The sequence below is a fragment of the Balaenoptera ricei genome, chromosome 6 (genome assembly GCF_028023285.1).
Source record: "Balaenoptera ricei isolate mBalRic1 chromosome 6, mBalRic1.hap2, whole genome shotgun sequence".
NCBI classification, from domain to species: domain Eukaryota; kingdom Metazoa; phylum Chordata; class Mammalia; order Artiodactyla; family Balaenopteridae; genus Balaenoptera; species Balaenoptera ricei.
In genome coordinates this window covers 76531577-76549809 of record NC_082644.1, presented here as the reverse complement: position 1 = coordinate 76549809, position 18233 = coordinate 76531577, and the positions used below count along the sequence as shown (strand labels likewise).

Genomic DNA, 18233 nt, shown 5'->3' with positions numbered 1-18233 from the left:
TACTCCTTGCATAAATTCAATACTGAGAAATATCAAAGCAACTAAGCTTACTGGCATATGTAAGTGGTAAAAGAATAAAACAACTTGGGCCAATATGCCAGTTTTAAGCATCGCTCCACTTAACATCCATTCTTCAACTCTTCAATACCTAATCACTGTACAAAGGGGTAATAATTTGTGTTGCCAAACGATGATGCTTATGATCCAAAGAAATTTAAGCTGATATCCCAAGGTACCCTTATAAATACCTTGTCCCTTCTGTTTCCTAAAATACTTAATATTCAGACAAGTTCAATTTAGCCAGGCAAAACTTGTACTAGCCAAATATTTTTTTTAAAAAAACACTCAGCATATGGAAAATGAATTTGAATTTGAGAGAGATAGTGACAGTTGCTGTGTTTGTAGATTTATCAGTAGCACACAGCACAATAAACCATCCAAACCTATATGCCAAATTTTCTGATATGATGAATGACAATCATTTAGTAGTGTTAACCTAAAGATTTCTTTAAACCAAGAGTAGGGCAATAACTTGCACAGTTTTATAAGTGAAGATAAAAAGATTGTAGCAATCTATGGTCTTTCCCTCTTTTCTTGTTCTTTTTTTTAATTCTCCTCTCTCTCACTCTCTATCACTCTCATTCCTTTTTATAACTCAATTCTGAAATAGCAGAATGTTCAGAGCAGAATTTAGATGCTCATTTACATACATTTGCATCACGAGGAAGAATTTCGCTACCAAATCAACAAATTAATACAATATTCTTCTTATATTGTATGCTGCAATAAGAGCCTATACTGTAAGATTAGAAAAAAGATACTAGTAAGGGTCACTGAATAGAGTCACTGACAAATCAGTTAAAACTTAACTTTTGGGACTTCCCTGGTGGTGCACTGGTTAAGAATCTGCCTGCCAATGCAGGGGACACGGGTTCAATCCCTGGTCTGGGAAAATCCCACATGCCGTGGAGCAACTAAGCCCGTGTGCCACAACTACTGAGCCCATGTGCCACAACTACTGAGCCTGCCTGCTACAACTACTGAGCCTGTGCGCTAGAGCCCACGCGCCGCAACTACTGAGCCTGTGCACTGCAACTACTGAAGCCCATGTGCCTAGAGCCTATGCTCAGCAGCAAGAGAAGCTACCGCAATGAGAAGCCTGTGCATGACAATGAAGAGTAGCCCCCGCTCGCCACAACTAGAGAAAGCCCACATGCAGCAACAAAGACCCAATGCAGCCTAAAAAAAACACCTAACTCTGTGATGAGGCATCATAGGACATTTGCTTTAAAAAAGACAAAACAAAACAAAACTTAACTTTTATTAGATCCAAATGAAACTCCTGTTTCCTCAGGTATAACGCATTGTTTGGTGAGAGTTTTAACCCTATGTCAGATAAGTTTAACAAGATGGAATTCTCAGGACAGAGAGAGAATCCAGCATTAAGGGAAACTCTGACAATCTTATGTGTGCTTCTGTGTTTACAGAGTATATCTGCAGAGTATGAAAATAAATTGCAGACCAAAAGAATATCTTATGTTTTATAGGCTCTGAAATGGTCCTTGCTTTACTCCTCAGGAAATAATCCTAAATGATGCCTTTATGCCATATTAGTACATTAAATGCAAAGATATTTTGTAGTAGTAGTAAGAAGTTCGTAGAAATCAAACTGATGATCTGCTGCAATTCAATTCAATTGTTAGTCCAAATGACAGACTAAAAACAACATGCCATTAAATTGCTGGGACAACTATTAAAGGGCTCTGGATTTTAAATTTTAATACTAATTTTGAAGTGCAATTGATGAGGATCTTCTTCAAATCACACAATAAACCTGGTTTCATTAGTCTTGTAACTTTTCTAGAGGAGGAGGGGCAGAAAGAGGAGAGGAAAGGGAATGGAAACATTGCCTGGAACATACAAATGGACTTTGGGGGACATTCTGTGAGTTCAGAAAGCAAGAATTATAGATTCACAAAGCCCTGACCCAGGAATGAAAATAGCACTTCCCTGGAAGAAGTGCAGTATTTGCAACACAGCAGCTAAAACAGAATGTCTCCTTTGTCTAACTGCATGGGTCTGTGGGTAATAGATGATTGGCGCTCACCAAGTATCCAAGCTCTACCGTATTTCTCACTGTCCCTAGCCCCTCTGTTAGTTGGAGGTCACATGACTAGTGCAGGATAACGATAGGTGAAAGGCAATGATATACGAGGCTTCCAGGCTGGAGCAATTAAGAACTAGCGTGCTTTCCCGATCGACTTCTTTCCTTCAGTAGCAAGGAAAGAGGGAAGCTCCCGTCTTTCATGTTTCTAGTGGTGGGACTACAAGAGGGAGAAGGGCTGCTCAGCCACATCCCAGTCTAATCGGAGAGAAAATTATATGTTTATTATGTTAAGCCACTGAGATTTCTGGGTTTAGTTCTTGCCACATCATACACTAGCCTAGCCTAACTAATACAGCCTGAAAAATTAGAAACCGTTGATATGAATCAGTTCACAAATTCAGATGTTTAAGAAATAGATCTTTATTTTCTATAGCTTTATTTTCTACAGCTTAATTTATGTTCAAGCCCCCTGCCCATCACGCTAGACATGTAAGAAACTTGAATATCAGTCTTTCTTGAGGTTCATCCCCTCCTCCCCTCCCCACTACCTCTATCCAAGGCCTCTATTTAAGCTACTTGGGCTTGCAGAGGGTATTTAGAAGGCACATAGATCTTGAGTCCTTTATCACCCCATGCTATGTCACAGGGGCCAACCTCAAAGCCAACATGACCTTTTAGGTCCACATGTTCCCTCCCTATCTAGTACTTCTTTCTTTCTTTGGCCACATTTGACTCTTCCTTTTAGGCTGCCCCGATCCTCCGGCAGAACCGTCTGCCCATGGACCCTCTGACAGTGATAGGATTTCGTCTTTGGCATCATGGCATGTCCCCAACACGGCTGTCAGTCCCACGTGCATGCCTCTTCTCCTTGTCTCTCCTACTTTCCTCCACACAGCTTGGTAGGCATTTATTCTTTGTCCAGGAAAAGTTAGTGTCCTTTCATAACTGAATGAAACACATTACCCATTCCCCAAACTATTTCTCTACACTACTCTAGGACTTACAATTTTGAAATCAGAAACAGAGCCAACTGCTTGAAAGCAGGGAATGGAAAAGGGTAGAAATAGCAGCTGAGGGAAAAAAATAAACAAACATAGATTAGGATTTCTAAAAATGCTCTGTTGCTAAACAGTTCATGAATTACTTCATTTTTCTTATTTCCTAGAAGGGATTTTTATGTTAAATGCATATATTGACGTGCATTTTGGCCTTAATATGTGTTTGTCTTATTCTCACTCATGCTTTTCACCCTCTTACATCCAGCCAAATTAATTATTTTACTGTTTCATATAAATGCCCCCTGAAAATCACCTTGATCTTTGGTTGTGTTGCCCCTTTCCCATTCCAAATATATCTGTATTCCAAGGCCTAACTCAAAGGCCATTATCTACTAAAGACCTTCCCTGATATTCTCTGCTAATAGAAACAGCCCACCTTTTTGAACAGAGCACTTTGTGTTTCGAGTGTGTGCCAAACTGAGTGACACTGAGCAAATTACTTCTTACCCCCTCATTTGTAAAAGATGGATAATAAATGTCTACTCTATGACATTGTTGACAGGATTAAATAAACAGGGACTTATTGTTTAGACAGTCCTAGGCTACAGTAGGCATTGAATAAATGGCAGTCATTAACATAATGATATTAACAATATGAAATAATGTTTTATGATATTTATCTTTTAATTTTTCTTATGGTAAGGTTTCACCTTTTCATCTTACTCTTGAAGAATTTACTCTATCTAGGAATATATATTGCCATGATTCAACATAGCAATCCATAACTGGTAATTTATTGAATAAATGAATCAATGAATGAATAAATCAAGAGGATAATTCAGTAATGGGGTTTAGCTCCGTGCTATGGTGTGACCCAAAGTAACAGAATTTAGGTCTCTATCCATTATTCCTCTGAAGTAGCCCCTTTCCAAAAGCATGATTAGCCACCAACATATTCACTGTCTCTAATCACTGCATAATCCTACTTGCCAAAAAGTCTACATTTTTGCATGAAACCAGCCACCACCCTGAGGTGTTCAACTATCTTCTTCTCTGACCACTCACCATCAAGAATCCAAACCTCAGAGATCCCCTCCACCCTGTTCTATGCACCCCCTAATATGACCTCACCAGCCATTTATTCTCCAGCTCCCAAAGCTCTTGGCTATGTTTTGAAGCTCTCAAGATATTATCAGTAAGGGTGCCTATATTCTCAACCTGTTCTCTGAATAGTTTCTTTACCTTCTGGTTTTGACAGAAATGTGACTGTCCCCTGAGGAGAGGGACCTTACATACCCTTTAGGTAAAGGTGGGTTTTTTTTCCTTATCCATACATCATGTAGTTCAGGGAGATAAGAGGAATATCTTTTTATTAGGTGACCATTTAAAATTAGAACATTTTTAAAAATAAAGAGAGGTACTAAAAATCATACCAAGATAACAGGCATAAAGTAAGACTGTCTTGGGTAGTTATCCACCATTGTCACTTTCAAAGTATTTCTCTCCTCAGCCTTCAATAATTTCGTTTTCTCTGATATATGTGTCATCATGTTTTGACAACCCTTTACCTCTCCTAGGTTTTCTCTTTCTTGAAACTACCAGTTTCTCTTCCTTGTATTAAACCCTGCAACATAACTCATGATTCATTCAGCAGCTCTCTCACTACCTTCCTTTCCTCCATGACTCCTGTCATAATCACAACACCCTGAATTCCAACTTCCTTGACATCCTTATCTCCACTGATCCTTTTCTTCAGTTCAACCTTACCGTGCCACTCACATGATCAGATACTAGACCTAGGATTCACCAATAACACACATCAGCTACAAGTATGGGTTTCCAACATTCCATTACCCTCCTCTCCTTTCAGATCACTTACACTAGTATTCCTAGTCCAGAAATGATCTCCTTTTGTGAGAAGCGGAATCCACTTCTGCACTATCCAACAACCTATTCTTATTTATACTTCTCTCCTATCTATACTGGCTCCAAAGTCTAGCGTTTTATCCACTCTTTCACAAGCATGCTTAACCAACTCAACCCTTATTTCCCTCCATGGTATATACCTAGAAAATCCCCAACTCAGATTAAATTATAAAAATCTATTTCTGTGCTCAAGATACTGAATATAGCCTTAGGAAATTGAAAAAAAAATTATTCTGATAAGTCTTCCTTCAAATTTATGACTGAAAAACTCAAATAGACATGCAAACTTTCATTGTCCTGAAACCGTGTAACCCAGATTGGGACTTGAACCCACGGTCTTTTTTCTTTTTTTTAACATCTTTATTGGAGTATAATTGCTTTACATTGTTGTGTTAGTTTCTACTGTATAACAAAGTGAATCAGCTATGCATATACATATATCCCCATATCCCCTCCCTCTTGCATCTCCCTCCCAATCTCCCTATCCCACCCCTCTAGGTGGTCACAAAGCACGGAGCTGGTCTCCCTGTGCTATGCGGTTGCTTCCCACTAGCTATGTATTTTACATTTGGTAGTGTATATATGTCAATGCCTCTCTCTCACTTCGTCCCAGCTTACCCCTTCCCCCTCCCCATGTCCTCAAATCCATTCTCTACATCTGCATCTTTTTTCCTGTTCTGCCCCTAGGTTCGTCAGAACCATTTCTTTTGTTTCTTTTTTTTAGATTCCATATACGTGTTAGCATACGGTATTTGTTTTTCTCTTTCTGACTTACTTCACTCTGTGTGACAGACTCTAGGTCCATCCACCTCACTACAAATAACTCAATTTCGTTTCTTTTTATGGCTGAGTAATATTCCGTTGTATATATGTGCCACATCTTCTTTATCCATTCATCTGATGATGGACACTTAGGTTGCTTCCATGTCCTGGTTATTGTAAATAGAGCTGCAATGAACATTGTGGTACATGACTCTTTTTGAATTATGGTTTTCTCAGGGTATATGCCCAGTAGTGGGATTGCTGGGTCGTATGGTAGTTCTATTTTTAGTTTTCTAAGGAACCTCCATACTGTTCTCCATAGTGGCTGTTATCAATTTACATTCCCACCAAGAGTGCAAGAGGGTTCCCTTTTCTCCACACCCTCTCCAGCATTTATTGTTTGTAGATTTTTTGATGATGGCCATTCTGACTGGTGTGAGGTGATACCTCATTGTAGTTTTGATTTGCACTTCTCTAATGATTAGTGATGTTGAGCATTCTTTCATGTGTTTGTTGGCAATCTGTATATCTTCTTTGGAGAAATGTCTACTTAGGTCTTTTGCCCGTTTTTGGATCGGGTTTTTTTTTGATATTGAGCTGCATGAGCTGCTTGTGTATTTTGGAGATTAACCCTTTGTCAGTTGCTTCATTTGCAAATATTTTCTCCCATTCTGAGGGTTCTTTTCATCTTGTTTATGGTTTCCTTTGCTGAACCCACGGTCTTTTAACTGAGATCACACACCTAGTCTCAAGACTTAATGAAGCTCAGGTTCTTGATGTCTCATAGCAGAAAAAATTCAGTGAGAGACAAAGTGATAGGTAAGAAGTGGATTTATTTAGAGAGAAACACACTCCACAGAGTATGGGCCATCTCAGAAGGCGACAGGTGCCAAAATATGGTGTGGTTAGTTTCTATGGGCTGGGTAATTTCATCTGCTAATGAATAGGAGGATTATTCCAACTATTTGGGGGAAGGGGCGGGGATTTCCAAGAACTGGGCTACCGCCCACTTTTTGGCCTTTTATGATTAGCCTCAGAACTGTCATGGCACTGATGAGTGTGTCATTTAGCATGCTGATGTGTTACAATGAGCGTATAATAAGGCTCAAGGTACACCAGAAGTCAAATCTTCCGCCATCTTGGACCTAGTTGGTTCCAACCAGTTTTTGTCATGTCCTATGGCTATGTCATTCTTTTAAACGTTGTGCCCTGCCCTCTTCCCTCCTGTTTCAGTCCTATAATATATCCTGAGTACTTCTCACTCTTTATCATGACTATTTTACACTCTCTCCTCTAATCTGGCATAATTCTATAACTGACTCCTAGGCAATAAATGACCTAGCCATAAATCTCATACAGAAAATCTATCCAATACTTCATTTTTTTCATTACTAATTACCTTAACCTACCTGATAGTTCTACATATTTTTCCTTCTGTTAAAATTGAAAAATCCTGCTGACATTTTCTAATGCCACTCTTTTTTATTGTAATAGTTTCCTTTCATAACTGGTTTGTCAAGACACCCCCAGTTTCTGTTTCTGGATCCTTGACTTTTGTGCCTGTTTTAAACACTGAAACATTGATGGACTCCTTTTTCTGCCCTTGCTACCTCCATCTATAACCTATACCCTCCCTCAAAGTGATCTCATTCAGTCTCTACATTGAGGATTTTGACATTTTTCTCTCTAAAATCACTTCCGCTTCCAGACTCATATCATATCATCTCCATAAATTCAATGCTTATTCCTTACTTTGCAATATAAATTTGCAATATAAATCTGCAATATAAATCTTCATTTGGCATTAATGTCATTGAAAACTTAAAATAGTCAAACAGAACTATTGATCCTTTTTGCTCATGATTATGTACCATCCCATTCTCAAGTCTCCTTCAATGTTACTGAATCAGCTCCCAACCTTTTACTCAGCCACAAACCTAGAGTCATCTTTGATTACTTTCTTCACACCCTATTTATATCCAACCCACCAATAATTCTGCCTAATGTATCTTCAAAATATAACTCTTCTCTGACTGTATCTCTTTATTTCTACCACTAACTCTTGCCTGAAATTCCTAAAACTACCTTCTAACTGGTTGTCATCCTGATGGCAATTTTGACACTCTCTGTCCATCCTAATGGCAGCCAGAGTGATTTTTCACTCACCAACACGGAGCCAGGTAAAGCCTTCCAATTTCAATTAAAATAAAATCCAAATTGCTTTCTCATCTATCTGGGTAGTTCGGTTTACCTACATATACCAACTGTGCCCCTTCCAAAATGGCAATATTTCTGTCACCTTAAAAGTGAAGCTCTTTCCTTTCCCTCGCTGTTCCTTCTTCTGACACTTCTCCAAAATGTCCTTTCATAGCTGGCTCTTTTTCATCATTCAAGTCTCATCTCAATTCAAATGTTACCACTTCAGAGAGGTCCTCCCTGACCATCAGCTTCCTCTTGTCTCGCTATCACATTTCCCTGTTTTGTTTGCTTCATCGAACTTGTTAATATGTCATTTATTATATATATTTATCCATTTTTCCTGGGTTTTTTTTTCCTATCTCCCCTACTCTAGCAGAGGCAAGGACTCTGTTTTGATTGTTTACTTTTTCTGTCTCCTACACCTAAAAGAATGTGTGTTGGGCTTCCCTGGTGGCACAGTGGTTGAGAGTCCGCCTGCCAATGCAGGGGACATGGGTTCGAGCCCTGGTCCGGGAGGATCCCACATGCCGCGGAGCAACTAAGCTCATGCGCCACAACTACTGAGCCTGCACTCTAGAGCCTGCAAGTCACAACTACTGAGCCCATGTGCCACAACTACTGAAGCCCGCACGCCTGGAGCCCGTGCTCTGCAACAGGAAGCCACTGCAACGGGAGGCCCGTGCACCGCAACGAAGAGTGGCCCCCGCTCGCCGCAACTAGAGAGGGCCCGCACACAGCAACGAAGACCCGACACAGCCAAAAATAATAAAATAAATAAATTTATAAAAAAAAAAAAAGAATGTGTGTTACATAGACAGTGCTTCAGAAATTGTTTTTGGTGTTAGAATTTTCTTAACCAGCTCGAAGTGATGGTTTCAATGGAAATGTAAGATAGTGACACCCAAAGTAACAAAATTAACAAAAAAAATCTCAAAATTCAGGCAAGTGAACATATGGGGAAAGGCTTGAGCCGTAAAACTATAATTTTCCTCATTTGGAGACAAATGTATAAGCAGAATATTAAGAAATAATATCTAGAAGGCATGTGTATTTTATAGGCATAGAGGTCCATGAACAAGCAACCCAATCTCTCTAATTTTCACTCTTCTCACCTTTCAATCATTTAACAAATATCATTGAGTATATATATGTGTCAGGTACTGTTATAGTTGATGTAGCCTTAAAAGTAGATTAAAAAGAAAAGCCCACAAACCCCTGCCTTTGTAGAACTTATACTCTACTTTTGATTATTGTCTAAGTGACTGGAATGTAAACTCCAAGAGAGCAGGAATTTCATTTCTTTTTGTCCCCAGCTGTTCCCAGCAATCGACATAAAGTAAGTGCTCAGTAAAATTCATTAGAGAATAAATACACAGTTGTTCTAAGGTAACAATAAAGTAAGGCAGGTAGACTGCTGAACCTGGTGCCTGTATATTTTATGAATTTAATATACATTTTGACTAAGCAGAATAATGGTAAACACTCACTACTTCCTCTTACCTCCTCAGCAACTGAATGCAAGATGCTACTCAACTGTTTTAAGAGATGCCATTTCTTTTGCACCCAAATTATATCAGTGTCACGAAAATAAACTTTTACATCATAAACACGTGAAAAAGTTTTAGAAAGATTTTCACAGCTTTCTCTCCAGAACTATCTACACCTCAATTCTACCCACACTTGCCCAAATGACACAGCACGCCACTTTTAATTAATGCCGAGGGTTAAATGCCACTTGCACAAACTCTCCAATCTGTTGTTTAGAGCACTTGGGATGCCCGGAACAAATGAACTCCTGCCTATAGCAGCCAGTAGGAAATGCGCTCTCCACCTCCCCATGAGGGACAGCTCGGTTCTTCGCCTCTGTAAACTGACCCCACTGAGTGACAAATCAGAACAGCGACTTCAGAGTTGGCTAAATCACTGCCTTTATGGCAGCAAGCACCACAGTGCACATAAAAGAAATAACTTTCCCCAGACATTAACTACAGTAGAATTCTCTCCAAGTTCTTTTCCTGAGAGCAAGAAAGAAACAATGCAAAAGACTAGCCTAGCTGCAGAAAGAGCAGTAAAAGACTCTGGCAACACAGCTCCCTCTCACAGGTGGAAATCTTGCGTTATCCCTCCTTCAGGAGCCCCTCTCGCATCAGGTGCACATGCTGTGAGTCCTAGAACTATTTCTCTGGCTATGTTTGGCTGATTGGTTATTTCACTTTCTTTTTGCTCTTCTCATCTTATTCTGTATACCCCTGTGAGGTGAAAAAAACCCACATAGAACTAGACCATCTTACAGGACTCATTATTTAATTTTCTCTTTCTGAATAATTCATAACGCCTTTCCTGGGAGGTTGTCACACACCCCGGTTTCCCACACACAATGTCTTCCTTCTGTGGAACACAGAACAAGAGAGCTCTGGATTCTGATCACCTCTTGACTCAGGGATGGATGCCAGGTGTGAGTGTTTATTACCAAAATCTTCTGCTTCATTCAGGATGGTCTACTCATTGCCCTGCAATCATTCCACACTTATTTCCCCCTCTGCACCGTTGCTTCTGCCTTACCTGGACTATTTATCTTCCTCTGTCCTCCCTGCCCAATTCAAGTCCTACCAACTGCTTAAGTCTACCTAGGCACTCTCTCATTCTCATAACTCTTCCAGTGATTTGTCTACCCACTTATTTGTCTTAATCTCATATCACCATGCTATATTCTTATATCCTTGTTACTCGTTTTTAACTAAGTATCCAAATAGGTATGTGTCCCATATTTCCAATAACCTAGTGTACTAGTCGGGGCTCTCCAGAACAACACAACCAGCAGGATGTGTGTGTGTGTGTGTGTGTGTGTGTGTATGTATATATATGTGTATATGTATGTAGATATAGAGATGTAGATATAGAGATGTAGATATAGACATAGATATTGAGACTGATTTTAAGGAATTGGCTCATGCAGTTGTGGAGGCTTGGCAAACTGACAATTAACAGGTTAGGCCAGCAGGCTGGAGGCCCAGGGAAGAGTTGCAGCTCAAAGTGAATCTACTGGCAGAATTCTTTCTTGCTTGAGGGAGGTTGGTCTTTGTTCTATTAAAGCCTTCAACTGATTGGATGAGTGTCGTCCCCTCCCATTTTGGAAGATAATCTGCTTTACTCAAAGCCCACTAACTTAAGTGTTTAATCTCATCCAGAAAAAAACCTTCAGAAATATCCAGAAAAATGGGATAACGTTTGGCCAAATACCTGGGCCCAGCCAAGTTGTCATATAAAATTTACCATCACACCCAGCAACGTCATTTGTCTAAAATAAAAAGTCAGTGTGTTAATATTTACCTGGCAGGGGAGATACCATGATCACGAAGGTGGTTCTCCCAGGGCGAGGCTTATCCATTGCATTTCGGATGTGCTGACCCCTGCCATTTTCCCAAATGTGGGAAACTCAACTGCATCATTTGTGATAGTGGGGGACTGCATTCGCACTTTCCCTTGATTTTCCTGCATTTAAAAGCAGGCTGTTGGGACTTCCCTGGCGGTCCAGTGGTTAAGACTCCGAGCTTCCACTGCAGCGGGCGTGGGTCCCATCCCTGGGCGCTGCCAAAAAAAAAAAAAGTCAATGTGTTGAATGTATGCGTGAATGGCCATTTGGGATTAATAAAACAAATTCCTACAGAGTTGGACACCTAGCCATCCTTTCAGCTTCATCTTGCATCATCCTTTCCTCGCTTTGTGCTCCCCAGTCGTTTCACATGCCATGCTTCTTCCTGAGAAGGGCGTTTGAATGTGCTGTATCTATGGTTCAGATGCTCTTTCCTTTCCACCTAACTCCGACTCATCCTTCATTCAATTGTAACTTTCCCAAGGAAACCTTTCCAAGCCCTCCAGACTATTTCAGTTTTCCCAATCCTGTGTTCTCATAGTACAGAATATGTTTGGTAGCACTTAGTATCTTTCACAGTTATTTATTTTACATTATTTGATTCATGTCTGTCTTCTATACTTCACTGTAAATTTCATGAGAACACAGACTATGTCCATTTTTGCTCACATTTCTATCCCTAGATTCTAGTAGTGTCTGGTACATAGAAAGTAATCAATACATTTTTGTTAATCTTACTACATTTTTATTAAAATGAATTAATAGGCAAGGAGATTAATATTGCTTCCCTTATAGAATGCTTCCTAAAAGGCAGATGGCAGCTACACAATGCTAAAAACACCAGGTGAAAACAGGAGCAAAATCAAGCTATAATTAATTCTGTACATACAAGGCTAAATCATCAGTCTATCATCTGTCTGAACTGCCTGCTTATGTTGTTACAGACATGGTCAGAAGAGTAACTTTACTGGCCTTCTAATATCAGATAAAGACAACTCTGCCATTAATTAACAGATGTGCAGAGTATGTTATTTGAAGTGAGAGACAGAAAGAGAGAACGAGATCTTAAATTTAAAGTCGTCGACCACAGATATTGTTTCCAGGCATCAGTTGCTTACTGATATATAATTAATAATGTATGAACCAGTAAATATTTGGAGTCAAAATGTTTATCACTTTCAAGATTGGATATTGTAATTAAGAGTCCCACTCAAAAAAAAAAAATTTAACTCTGAATACTTCAAACTGTTTGCATAAATCATCCCTAGAAATGTTTAGTCTAGACAAAAGTTTTCTACCAGTTTCAACATGGCTGTCAGTATAATTTTTGACCTTTATCAAGATTGCTGCCTTTCTCTATTTTTCACCTACTTAGAATTGAAAATACAAAGATTTGCCTGCTTCAAACCTACCCAGTTTTGATAATTCCATATACAAAGTAGAATAAATAAAACATCTCAATGTCCCACTCGAACATTCTGATAATCCCTCTCATCCCAATGTTTTGTTCCCTTACTCAGATTTTATTTTTAAGTAGCTATTTCATTGTTTATTTATTTAACCTCTGTGTGTCTTTATTTCTTCATTTGTATAGTAGGAACAATAAGAGTATATAGGGCTTCCCTGGTGGCGCAGTGGTTGAGAATCTGCCTGCCAATGCAGGGGACACGGGTTCGAGCCCTGGTCTGGGAGGATCCCACATGCCGCGGAGCAGCTACGCCCGTGAGCCACAACTACTGAGCCTGCGCGTCTGGAGCCTGTGCCCCGCAACAAGAGAGGCCGCGATAGTGAGAGGCCCGCGCACCACGATGAAGAGTGGCCCCCGCTTGCCGCAACTAGAGGAAGTCCTCGCACAGAAACGAAGACCCAACACAGCCAAAAATAAATAAATAAATAAATTTATTTATTTAAAAAAATAAAAAATAAGAGTATATAACCCACAAGGCTATTCTGAGAATCAAGTAAAACTCTGTACCTAAAAGCTCCTTGTTAACTAAACAGTACTTTTAAAATTGAGATATAATTTACATATAATGTTATGTTGGTTTTAGGTGTACAACATAGTGATTTACTATTTGTATATATCATGAAACGATCACCACAATAACATCCATCACCACATAGTTACAAATTTATTTTTCTTGTAATGAGAAACATAAGTAAACAGTACTTTTAAAGTAGCTATGCAGTTATTACAAATTGAAATATTTTAAATAATCCATTTGGTATGTAATTGTCCAATCAAATAGCTATAGATGTGCCTGTATAGCAACAATATTAAAAAATGTTATGCCTAAATTATCAGGCAATGTATACGTATACACAACCCCTATACATAACCCCTATATTCTACACCAGTCTTCATCTTAAATACAGTCTGTTCTGCCCCAATGAGTATTTCTTTAAAACAAGTTAATGTATAAGCCGATCAATAATAGAGGACTGAAGTCAACTTAACACACAAGTTGACTTGATCCCTATGCTACCTTCCTGAGCACATTAATAGCTTGCTCCAGTAATAATAACTGCAGCTGAAGGCAAAGGATACTAACACGCTTAAATAGGGAGATGGGCTGGAGGAACACAATGCTGTGTCAATGTCCTAAAACTAATCAGTTTAGCAAACAGAGTAAAAACAAGTGTGCTTTTACCGTTGCACAGACATTGCTAACTAGAGAATTCCTTCATATATTCCCCAAATCTAAACTCACCTCTGTTTCACCTAGGCTCAGTAATACTTTTTAACTTCTACTCAACTTAATGAATCCCTTCAGCAAACCCTGTTAGTAATTCTGCAGCGTTGGTGATTAAGAGCCATGCAATTTAGTACTAAAAGCATAGACTTCAGAAGCAAACGGATTTGAGAGCAAATTCTGGTCCTACCATTTGACCAGTCTTGAGTGAATCTCTAACCTCTAGAAGCGCCATCTGTTCATCTAGATAACAGAGCTAATAATATTAACCTGCTTCTGATTCGCCCTGAGGATTAAACGACATAATTCTTATAAAATATTATGCATCGTAAGTTCTGCATTTAAACTATTGTTGAGACACAGTAAATATTAATAGTGTGTGTAGTCATTTCGCTGCCGGTTAGTTGATTTACAGTTTCCTGCTCTTTGGCTTTTTCTATACAACATGAAGTATTTGTGTGTTTTTAGGCTGTGAAAATTATCGCCCCACCCCTGTGTGAACAAGATTCAGCACACTGATTTTCATTCTATTTTGCTGTATTAAATAAAAAGTTTGACCTCAATTATCTGCATATTATCTGCATTTTAAAAATGAAAGTATTGCCTGATAGGGATTGCTGTTCTGGATAATTATCTCAGCTCTTTACTTCACATTTGTGTTTAGCCTTAACATCTCAACCTTCCTTGCTATACTATGTCCTTAATTGTGACTATATTCAAACATTTATTACTGAGATTAAAAGCCCCAAAGTGCAGATATTATCTTCAAGGAGATTCCAAACCATGTCCCAAACCTGATGCTTAGATCTAAACCACTCAGTATGTTTGGCAAAATACTCACAACACAGCTATCTGTTTTTGGAATAAGTGCCCCTCTCCATTCTAGTTAATTGAAAACAACTCTAAATTGCCCTCCCGAGCATAAAGAACCAGGGATTAAGATATAGTAGAGGAAAAGTATCAGGGTTTTAAAGACTTATATAAACAACACAGTTGTTTGAGCGGGTGACAAATAAATTCAAGCTCCCCAGGACACACTTGTTTAGGATTTTCCCAATTAGGCATTTTATTTGATCTTCGGGTCCGGGTGAGCCACAATTCTCTAGAATTGAAGAGGAGATTAATGGACCAGAGACAATGGCTAATTCATCTCCAGGGTTTTGTTTATTGCTTGTCTTTGCTAATTTAATACTGTTATTTCCAAACTTAAATAAATCAAAATGAGAATTGGGCTAGGGCAGCACATCTTGATGGGCTACACAATCACTGGGTGATTCTTCACCCCCTTCACCTTTACCTTAGGTTTCTTTACTTGAAAATAATTCTCCCTTTTTGGAGAGGTGTAAATAGTAGGGGAATAACACTTTGCATATTATCTCGATTAAGTCTGCTCATTGGTGGCAGGGAGGATGGAGAATAACTTAGCATATTTACAAAGAGACTGAAGACACAGAAATTTCAAAAGGGTTTCAGTTGGGGGACCTGATTGCTCACAATTGCTTAGAGGAGAATGAATACCAATATGGGGCACAGATAAAAGAAAAAGCATGTTTTTCTTAATGATGGCTCTAGAATCTAAAATGAAGCACAGCAGGTTGGGAAGTCCTACAGAGATTTTATTTTATTTTTTTAAGGTATCTCATATCTGTGGACTAACAAACTTTGTTTTCTATTCTTGCATGCCTTCACCTTTGAATTTGGGAAATTGACTTTGTAAATGCAGTTTCAATAGAAGACAAATGATGCTTTTTCTACCTTGTTGGAAAAAAATTAAAATAACTTTTTTATCCTACCTCAAATAAAAAGACATTAGCTAATTCTTTGAATATCAGCAAACTAACTAAGCAATACAAAGAAAATACATATTTCAAGAAAAGGAAAGGCACACATAAAAGCTTTAACTCCTAGTCCTTCACCTTTTTTGACCAGAGTGTGAATTCTGGGCTAGGATGTTGCCAGCTGAACAGCTGAACATTTAGTAATCTCAGGGTATCACACTTTTAGATCCATTTGAATTAGTCAAAAAAATTTTTTTTCAAGCTCATCAACTCCTTAAAAGACTTCTTAGCCACCAAGCAATGTCTTCAAGCAATAGGGAAATTTATGGCCAAGTCCTTATAATTCTAACTCATGAACATTTTCCCTTGTCATGCACAAATGATAGAATCTAAGCTAAGTTTTTTCTTTTAAACATCTAGCAAGTGCCTTTACTTGCTTGTTCACATAGTCTAATGGTTATGCAATAATTGAAAATAATTTAAAAGCAGTCCATCTCCAATGAAAGAAAACACAATGATGATAATTAAAGTTTATTAGGTTTGTAAAGAACCTAACAGATTATCTTGTCTAAAAGTACTTTAAAAAAATGTGTTTCCCCTAGTATATGAGGAAGGGAGAACCAGCTCCCCACAGCCACATAGCAAATCCATAGTAAGTCTCGTCTTTTTAGTACTTTATGCAAAGATTCTCATATAATCTTACTTGCAAAATTTGTATCTTTCTTTTCTTTTTTCTCTCATGTTATCTAACCATGGGGAGAACAGTCTGGGAATTGAACGTTCCTTTGCCATGCTCCATCCTGAGTGCTTAGTCTGTACCAAGTAGGTAACATCTTGATGACAAAGAACTGTATTTTGATTAATTTTCTCTCAGTCCTGTTTCTCTTTTATAATCTTAACTTTCAGTTGAGTTCCTGTTTTTAAAATTTCCATTCTCAGGCAACATTCACACTTTATGAAAATAGCCATGCTTTCCAAGGGCTAATTGAAACTCTACAGCTTGTATTACATCTTTTACCAAAACGATTATTTTATTTCAGAACCAAGCCATGGGGAATTTCAAAGTTATCAATTTTCCCAATTAAATAAAGCTTACAAACACTCATTAAAATGCATCCCTTCTTCTATGCACAAGTATTTATTGCATACTTGATAAATTACAGATTATTATGGTGGTAGATACAAACTGTGTGGAAGACATGATGCAGATATTGAAACTTCCCTATTTGGGATTTAGTAAAGATGATATAATCTTTACACAAATAATTAAAATAGAAAGCAGAAATATCCATGCATTTTGAAAGGCACAGAAAATATTATGGGACTTCAGAATAAAAGTATTTAACATATTTGGAGTACTTACTGCATGTCAGGCAATATTCTAAAGGCTTTACTTGCATTAATTTTTTTAATCCGCACAATAACCATATGAGTATTATTATTTTTATCCACTGTTTACTGATGAGGAAATTGAGAGACAAATAAATAGTGGATCTTGGATTTTAACTGAGGCACAGCAAAACTATGTAAGGAACTAACATGATGTATTGTCTTCCTTACAATAATGAAATATTATAGCTGTTCTAGTCATAAATAAAACCAAAGAAAGCTGTTTGTACTTAATCCACACTTTTGTATACATTATGTTTTCAGATAAACTATAAAATCACAAGGAAGTCTTTTCCTCTCTTGGAGTACCTGGGAAATGAAATACAGTTACTATCATTGTACGTACTCAACAGCAATTCTTTTATAATCTAATGAAAGATCTACAGCATTTGAATGCACACGAAACACTTTAGAAATTGATATTAGCAGGGAAATTGAAAGGGAAAAAATCTGTTACAGTTTGTAGGAAATTCAAACAATGGCAAATATCTAATGGGTTGCAGCATCAAAAACACATGCATATCTGGAGAAAAATCACTGCCCAAGTGATGTGTAAATAACTAAACAGAATAGGATAAAAATTATATTAAAAGTAGGAACACATGAAGAAACATAAAACTAAGAAGGAGCATTTGAAACTCTCTCTGCCAAGATTTTGCTTTCTGTGGGAAAGTCATTCTTTAGCAACTAACCATGGCTCATAAATGGAAAGAATTGAGAAGCACACTCATTATGACCAAACATAACACCACAGGTAACCAACTATCTCCACAAACAAAAGTATGAGTGTTCAGAATTGCCCTTTTGTTATCCCTTTCTTCATTTATTTGCATATTCTTTCCAAGATCTCTCTTAATAATATTCAAGATGGAAATGCTGTCAACTGTTAATTATATTACTAGCAACAGATCAGACTTAAATAATTTAGTAAGTTCCACCTTTCAAATAATAACTGAAGAAATGTTGGCTCAGAAAGAGTGTGTCTTTTCTTTCTAAGGCCACACAATC

At 38.1% G+C, this 18233-nt stretch overlaps 1 long non-coding RNA gene and 1 other non-coding gene across 3 annotated transcripts in view; one reads left to right on the top strand and one right to left on the bottom strand.

Annotated features, from left to right (window-relative positions):
* LOC132367121 (uncharacterized) overlaps positions 1–18233 on the bottom strand; it is a 58752-nt gene that overhangs the window by 26402 nt on the left and 14117 nt on the right. For both annotated transcript variants that reach the window (XR_009503691.1, XR_009503690.1), the window contains exon 2: positions 11323–11580. This is a non-coding gene — a long non-coding RNA (uncharacterized LOC132367121). The remainder of the gene's footprint in view (positions 1–11322; positions 11581–18233) is intronic.
* LOC132368330 (U1 spliceosomal RNA) lies at positions 11315–11478 on the top strand. The gene has a single exon (XR_009504066.1). It is a non-coding gene; the product is annotated as a U1 spliceosomal RNA (small nuclear RNA).